This window comes from Panthera tigris, chromosome A1 (assembly GCF_018350195.1).
Source record: "Panthera tigris isolate Pti1 chromosome A1, P.tigris_Pti1_mat1.1, whole genome shotgun sequence".
In the NCBI taxonomy this organism is placed as follows: Eukaryota; Metazoa; Chordata; class Mammalia; order Carnivora; family Felidae; genus Panthera; species Panthera tigris.
This window is the reverse complement of record NC_056660.1, coordinates 83,860,377-83,867,693: the sequence shown is the minus strand read 5'-3', so window position 1 is coordinate 83,867,693 and position 7,317 is coordinate 83,860,377. Positions and strand designations below refer to the sequence as shown.

At 41.8% G+C, this 7,317-nt stretch overlaps 1 pseudogene; it reads right to left on the bottom strand.

Annotated features, from left to right (window-relative positions):
• Window positions 1-1,233: 1,233 nt before the first annotated feature.
• LOC122242013 lies at window positions 1,234-7,115 on the bottom strand (annotated as a pseudogene).
• Window positions 7,116-7,317: the final 202 nt, after the last annotated feature.

Below are 7,317 nucleotides of genomic sequence, written 5' to 3'. Positions count from 1 at the left end.
ATACCTTTTCCAAGACCTTGCTTTGATTCAGGAGCAAGTCCTTGGCTATTCCTCTAAGAACTGGGAGATGGGGCAGCAGCAGGTAGAGTTAGTTCTCTGTTGTTCTCCTGATGTTGAGGGAAGTTGGTGGAGGGAGCAATAGTCATTAGAGGGACTTAGGAGACACAGATAAGCCCTCATTCAACTTTAGCCAAGTTGCATTTTCTCTGAGCCTCAGGTTCCTCATCTGAAAAAAAAAAAAAAAAAGGAGATTGGATCAGACAAGTGCTGATGTCGGTGTCAGCTGGAGCTGATTACCTATGTGGAGATCTCAGATCCATCAGGGAAATGACTAGTGGTGTATTCATAGATTTCAGAGAACAAAGTGAAATACTCATGGTAACTTTTCTCCATGCCCTCACCAGCACATGACTCCAGAAGTTTTACCTGTTTCTAGTCATATCTTGGCTTACTTTCCCCCTGGTTGGTGTTTCCTCTTCTTTATTCTCTGCTTCCTCAACGCCTGTTAATGATGCTTTAGAGGAATTCTACTTTCCCATTGCAGGGAGTGTGTCTCATAGTTTTCTGGTTCACACATTCATGTTTCATCTTCCCAATCATCTATAACCTTTTTCAATGTTACATCTATGTCTCCCACTTCTTTTTTTGAGCCCCCTACTACTCTGCTTCTTCCATACTCCCTACAGTACATTTCACAGAGCTGGACCCAAATGCACTTTCTAGATCACCAACTACAATTTATATATGCTTACCTCATTCTGTTCTCATAACATTACCACAAGAAAGATACTATTTCTCTCATAATACCATCTGCCTTGAAGCTCTTCTGTCAATCCAGTGAAATGTGAAACATTTTGTACCATGTCTGGCACAAAGTAAATGATCAACAAGTCACAGGTGGGACTATTATTATTACTATTAATGATAAAGAAACTGAGGTTTGGAAGCGCCAAGTAATGTCACATATTGCACAGTTAGCAAGTCAAGATGGAGTTTAAATTCAGGTTCTTCTGATTCCCAAAGCCCGGTATTGTAGTCTGTGGAGCCACTATTTAATATCTCTGTTTCTGGCCCTCCTGAACAGGGTATATGTTGGATTGCCCTTCCCCACTCTGACCATGATGATTGCCTTCGTCAAAAGTGACATTTGTCGCATGAAGGTAAAAGCTTTAGAAACCAAAGGTTCTTGTACCCACTTCTTATGACAGCTGTGCAATTTTTTTAATTAAAATACTGAGTTTATTTCACATGTATATTTTTGTCTCCCCACCATTTCCATTTGTCTGACCACCACTACTACTATGTCCTATCATAGCATTCCATACATACTTAAAACCAAGCAAAGGGTGGAGCTCCATCTTTAAAAACTAAACATATTTTGGACAACACATTCTTGGCAATGGAACCTGGACAACATTTATCAGACACGGTAGGGAAAGTTCTCATTCTGCATTATAAAAAGGACAGCCAGATATCAACTGTTACAGAAACGAAATAAGACGGAAAATTTTAACAAACTGTTTAAACTATTTTCTTAAAGAGACTTCCTCCACTGCCTGAGATCTTGAATAGCCTCTTGTTCAGTCATTCGGAAGCAATTCTTCACATAATTGATGAACTTGGCTTCCACTTTGGGAAGAGAACCACCTTTTTCTATACTTGCTTGCATTTTTGCTTTAGTGTCTTCTACAGAGCTAGGTCCTTTCAGTGTTTTGGGAGTCTTTTCCTGTTTTTTGAAAGATTCTTGATCTTTTGATCTTGGTGTTGATGGTTTTGAGTCTTTTCCATTCTGGTTAGATTTTTGTGCATTTTTGGCTAGAGTATCTCATATAGATTTCTTTACTGGAGACTTTTCTTCAGCTTCCTCATAATCAAAATCATCATTGTCACCATCTTCATCATCATCGTGGTCATCCTCATCTCCATCATCATCTTCATCAGCAGCAAGTTTTACTTTTTTTCTGTGGAATCTTGCTACCACTTCCACGGGCAGAATGCTTTCCAGATATACTAAGGAGTTTCACATCCTCTTCCTCTTCATCTCCTGACTCTGCACCCATCTTCCTCCACAGCTACTAAGTGCTGTCCACTAATGTACACAGGCCCTGAACCGCATTTCAACCGTAAGACCACAGGTGGTGTTATTTCAAAGCCCCTAAGGAAAACCATTGGCTGTACATTTTCAAAGTTGCCATGTGACTTTAATTGGACTGCCTTCATAATTCATTGCCTCTGCTTCAACAATGTGCAATTCATCCTTTGCACCAGCCCCTAAACTGACCGTTCTTAAAGATAACTGGTACTTGTTTTCATCATTAGCCACTTTAAAGTGATAATCTTTGTCAGCCTTTAGTTCACAACCGAAAAGATAGTTCTGGGGCCTCAGGGGGCTCATGTTCATGTCCATCAAATCTTCCACGAGGTGGTGGCATGCACTTAGGTGGGAGATAAGGCGGACAGAGAGAAACGACTACTGTTCCACAGAACAGCCGCGCAGGACGGAATCGCACCAGGGACGGGGCTGTGTAATGTTTTTTGTTTTGTTTTGTTTTGTTTTGTTTTTAGTTTTCTTTTATTTTTTGAGAGGCGGAGAAAGACAGAGTGTGTGTGGAGGAGGGGCAGAGAGATTGAGAGAGGGAGACACAGAATCAGAAGCAGGCTCCAGGCTCTGAGCTGTCAGCACAGAGCCCCATGCAGGCCGAACTTACGAACCCATGAGATCATGACCTGAGCCACAGTCCAATGCTCAACCGACTGAGCCATCCAGGCGCCCCCCTTTTTCTTTTTTTCTTTTCTTTTCTTCATTTCTTTTTTTTTTTATTAGACGGCTGTGTAATATTAAGATGAAACCTCTGTCAGACTGGATTGCTGCATTGTAAAGATGAGCAGAGTACTTCTATCAATGCATTCCAGACATGAAACATGAGGGAGAAATTAACATTTGTAGTGTTAGGCTACTGAGAGTTAGGGGTTGTTTGTTACTGTAGCATAACTTAATTCAAGTGACTGCTATACTCAGGAAAAAAAAATGCTTATGTAATTATTCACATTCCTTTTGAGGATCTGTGATATTGATGCTCTTCTTACCCACCAATCAGGGCTGATAGCTGATTTCTTGTTATTTCAAACAGTATTTATCTTTTCATTAACAAAGCTCTTAGTGGTAGGTCAGTGATTCTAAATAGGAAGGTACTATCTCCTAAGGAGTGTTTTGAAGATTTATAGAGGTGTTTTGAATTGTTACAATTATTATTTGTGGTGGTGGTAATACATGACATTTATTTTTATTTATTTAAAAAAAATTTTTTAATGTATATTTATTTCTGAGACAGAGCATGAGTGGGGGGTGGGGGCAGAGAGAGAGGGAGACACAGAATCAGAAGCAGGCTCCAGGCTCTGAGCTGTCTGCACAGAGCCTGACATGGGGCTCGAACTCACAAACTGTGAAATCATGACCTGAGCCGAAGTTGGTCACTCAACTGACTGAGCTACCCAGGCGCCCCTATAATACATGACATTTAATGGGCAATAGGGATGCTGGACATATTGCACATTTGGGGACAGTCTAATAAAGTTTTGACCCAGATTTCTTGTGACTCTAGAATATCCAGGAGGACAATCATGTTAGTCAGAAACTTATAGTTACTGTTACCTAGTATACAACTCACTTTTATATATAAATACAAAGCATTTGGGGACATAGTTTTTGTACTGCATTTTCCAAGCATGCAATTATCATGTAAAGAGGCCTAAACTTTTTGCTTAGAACTTTACTGAGAGCAATTCACTTTGGAAAATTCCATCATCCATAGTAATAGCATTCATGGCAATTTGAGAGTCCAAAACACCACACACACATGCCCCAGTCAGACTGTTGCTCTGGAATTCCTTATCACTCTATTTATATTTACAACTATGAATATTTTTCTCTTATATTAAAATGTCAAAATATAATATCTTTCCCAAATCCATTCTCTTAAATCCAGTCATCTGACGTCTTTGTTATATCTTCTACTCTAGTTGTGCTCAAACATTTCCACATTGAAACACTCTTACTATAAATGACCTTTCTATTGGTGGTCCATTATATAAAATTTCATGGCATTGATCTATTGAAAAAGTTTGTAGGTGGGTGAATTTATTCATAAGTTGCATTTCCATATAGTAATGGAGTATTGCACAGTATGTGTTAGTAGCAGGCTTTGGGCCTGAGTGAGTTATGAATTATTAGGCTAGGCTCTTGTTTTTCCACAGGCTACTAGACACAGAGGAAAGTAAGATGCTACTTTTGGGCAGATGCTAATATTCTTCTATTTTCAGACAAAGAAACAAAAGTTCAGAAAAGATATTAAATGTCAGCACTGGGGAACACAATGAGTGCTCCTCACTCAGCCTCCTCCCTATGCTGCTGTCCATGAAGCATGGACATTGTAGTTCTGAGAGTCAAATGAGAAAGCATTAGAAACAGGCACATTGGCAGATTCAAGTAACATGAGCACTGATGTTTGTGCATTTATCATTTCAGGAAGCTTTTCCATCCACTCAACAATGGCAGTCCTTTCCTATCATCACCATCCAGGATGTTTGCTACACTGTTCCTTCTGCTTCCATATCTCTGGCTGTCTATAGTTGACAAGCACTTTGGTAGACATGTGATGTCTCTTTGCTCTGAACAAGCCATCTACAAAGGGAAAGGTTCTCCCTGCACAGTGCTGCTGGGTGCTGCTGCCTGGAAGGGAGAAGGAGTGTGTCTCAGGCATGGTCAGGGAGTGAGGCCAAGAATGGGGACTCTCTGTCTTTCAAGGCTTGGGCTGACTGATGCATCTATGATGTGTCCACCTCACAGAGTACTTCTATGTGCTGGCCTGGATCAGTCTCTTCTGGAGGCAAGAAAGGCAAGCCCTATCATCCTGGAAACCCCCAAGCTGGAAGTCCACAGTGACAGATAAAACCTCACGTTGAATATGTACAATACATTGGAACCAGGAACTCAGTGGCTCCAATTCAGAGTTGTGTGAATTTAGATCTCAAACTGCTCTCAAATTGTTCCCAGAAACAGTTTTGGTGGAAGAGATAGGGTGAAAAGCTTCCCTGGTATGGGATCCCATGTAAGTGCAGCCAGGGCAGAGGACCTTATTTGGGTGCTGGCTATGGGAAACTCAAGCTGGAGCCTCCAGAGAGAGGCTGTTTGATTCCACAAGGACATCTCTTATGGCTTAGCCTTCTTTCATTGATGGGTGCATGAAATCATCTCACCTGGTTAGCAGATATTCACTGTGGACACTGCTTTCCTCACCCTAACTTACCTGGCAGGTTACATGGGTACCCACTCTTCTGTGATGGTGACTCGAGGGGAGTAACTAACTAGCATTGGGGTTGTTGCTGCTCAACTAAGTCTGGGCTCATGCCAGAAATGTGGGGCCAAGAGGGAGGCAGAAAGAATGCATGAACCTGTCACAGAATGAGTATGGAAGCCTAGAAGAGAAGGACAGATATTCACTGGCCCTCTTTGACTCTGGAAAGGAACCTCTTTGATCTTTTTCTCTCATAAAGAGATCAACATCAACAGAAATTAAAACCGTGGACCTAGCTAGTGACCTAGCTTAGGGCTGTGTATGCCCCAATTAAGATGCAGGAAGGATTAGTAGGAGAGGGAACAATTTAAGGTGAGTTCCTGGTTTCTGGCATGGTTGACTGGCTGGATTTTGGTACCATTACCAATAATGGGAGGGGGAATAGGAGTATAAGAAGGTTTGAGAAATAAAGTAGGGGAGGGGTTAAGTTTAGCTGGAATGGTATTGAGTTTCACTTCCCCATCAATATCCCCTGGTGGAGACAGAGATACAGAAATGGCACTCAGGAGAGAGAGGTTTGGGATGGAGACAACCTTGAATCCTCTTCAGTGGGGGGTTCTTTATCTTTGGTTCTTCAGTTATTATTTATTAAAGCTTGCTTTGGAAAACCTCACAGCTTATTAGAAATCTGATCAAAACACCATGTTTGAGAGGGGCTGCCCTAGGAGAAGTCTGATTTTCTGGGCTGGATGTGTATGTTTGCATAATATTAATTTTTTTCTAGGTTATACATGTTAAAATTCAGCTGAGAGCAACCCTATCCCCATCCTCCTTGCCTCTGGCCATGCCTCCCACTGTGGAAGAAGCATTTCAACCAGGGTTCCATACATAACCTTGTTGCAGGCTTGTTGCCAAGAATTCTCTGGAATTCCTTTCATTTGCTGGGGTCCTGATTTTCACACAGCAACTCCATTATAAAGGTACAGGGAAATGCTACTGATGGTTAGCCTGCTTCTCTGCCTGCTCTTAGCCTTCACTGTAAGCAGATCACACCCATATGAAAATGGGAAGAGAAGGAGGAGTTGAGGGGAACCTGATGTGCTTTCTAAGATCTCCGGAATGGCCTGATACCTTCACCAAAGGTGGACAATGTGTGTGTCAGGATCACTGTAGTATATTCCGGGGACCCAAGCCAGGTCTGCCCAAAGTGTGCAGGAGTGAGACCTGTGGTAGAGGAAGAGTGCAGCTGTGGTCTGTGGGGTGGTTTGGAGTCAGAAATATTAATGTTGAATCTTAGCTCACCCCCCCATAGGTATGGGTTCTGGAGGCTCCTCTTCTTTAGAGGGGTTGGCTTCACAACTTTGTGGATCTGAGGAAATCTGTGTATTTTTCATAATGTTTCCAGTAGTATTCTGGACTATGTGTGGAAGAAGGACATGATATTTCGGGTTTTCTATAATGAGATGTAGCCACAGCTGAAGACATCAGCTTCAGTAAAGACAGAGAAGGAATTAATCTGGATTTCCCTTCGTCCAACTTCTAATATCCCACTGGAGCCTTCTACTGGCCAAACCTAGTTGGAAACCAGTGGGAAAAAGATCCTGGGAAATGTGGTTTTTAGGAAAAAGAGCTTGTTTCAGAACAGGAGAAGACCACAAAATGGATCTATGAAGAAACAGGCTGTAGATGATGAGCTTAAAGATATGGTGGTTTGGGGTGATGAATCTCCAAAACGACCTGTTAGAATTAGAACTAGTACCTGGGTAAAGATGACCCCATCCACACAGGGGATGAAGAGGTCTCTTCCTGAGGATAGACCATTGCCCCTTAGGGATGACAATTTGGAAGGTTGAAGCCAGGGGTTTTAGTCAACATAACACCAGAAGGTGTTGAGAGTTTTAGGAGAACTAAAAGGAACTGGACTTCTACATATTGTATGATGATTTGTTTTCATGTCTCTGAATCTTTTGTTAAACTGTCAGGCCCTTAAGATGAGAGCCTATGCAGCCTTATCCTTGGGGCT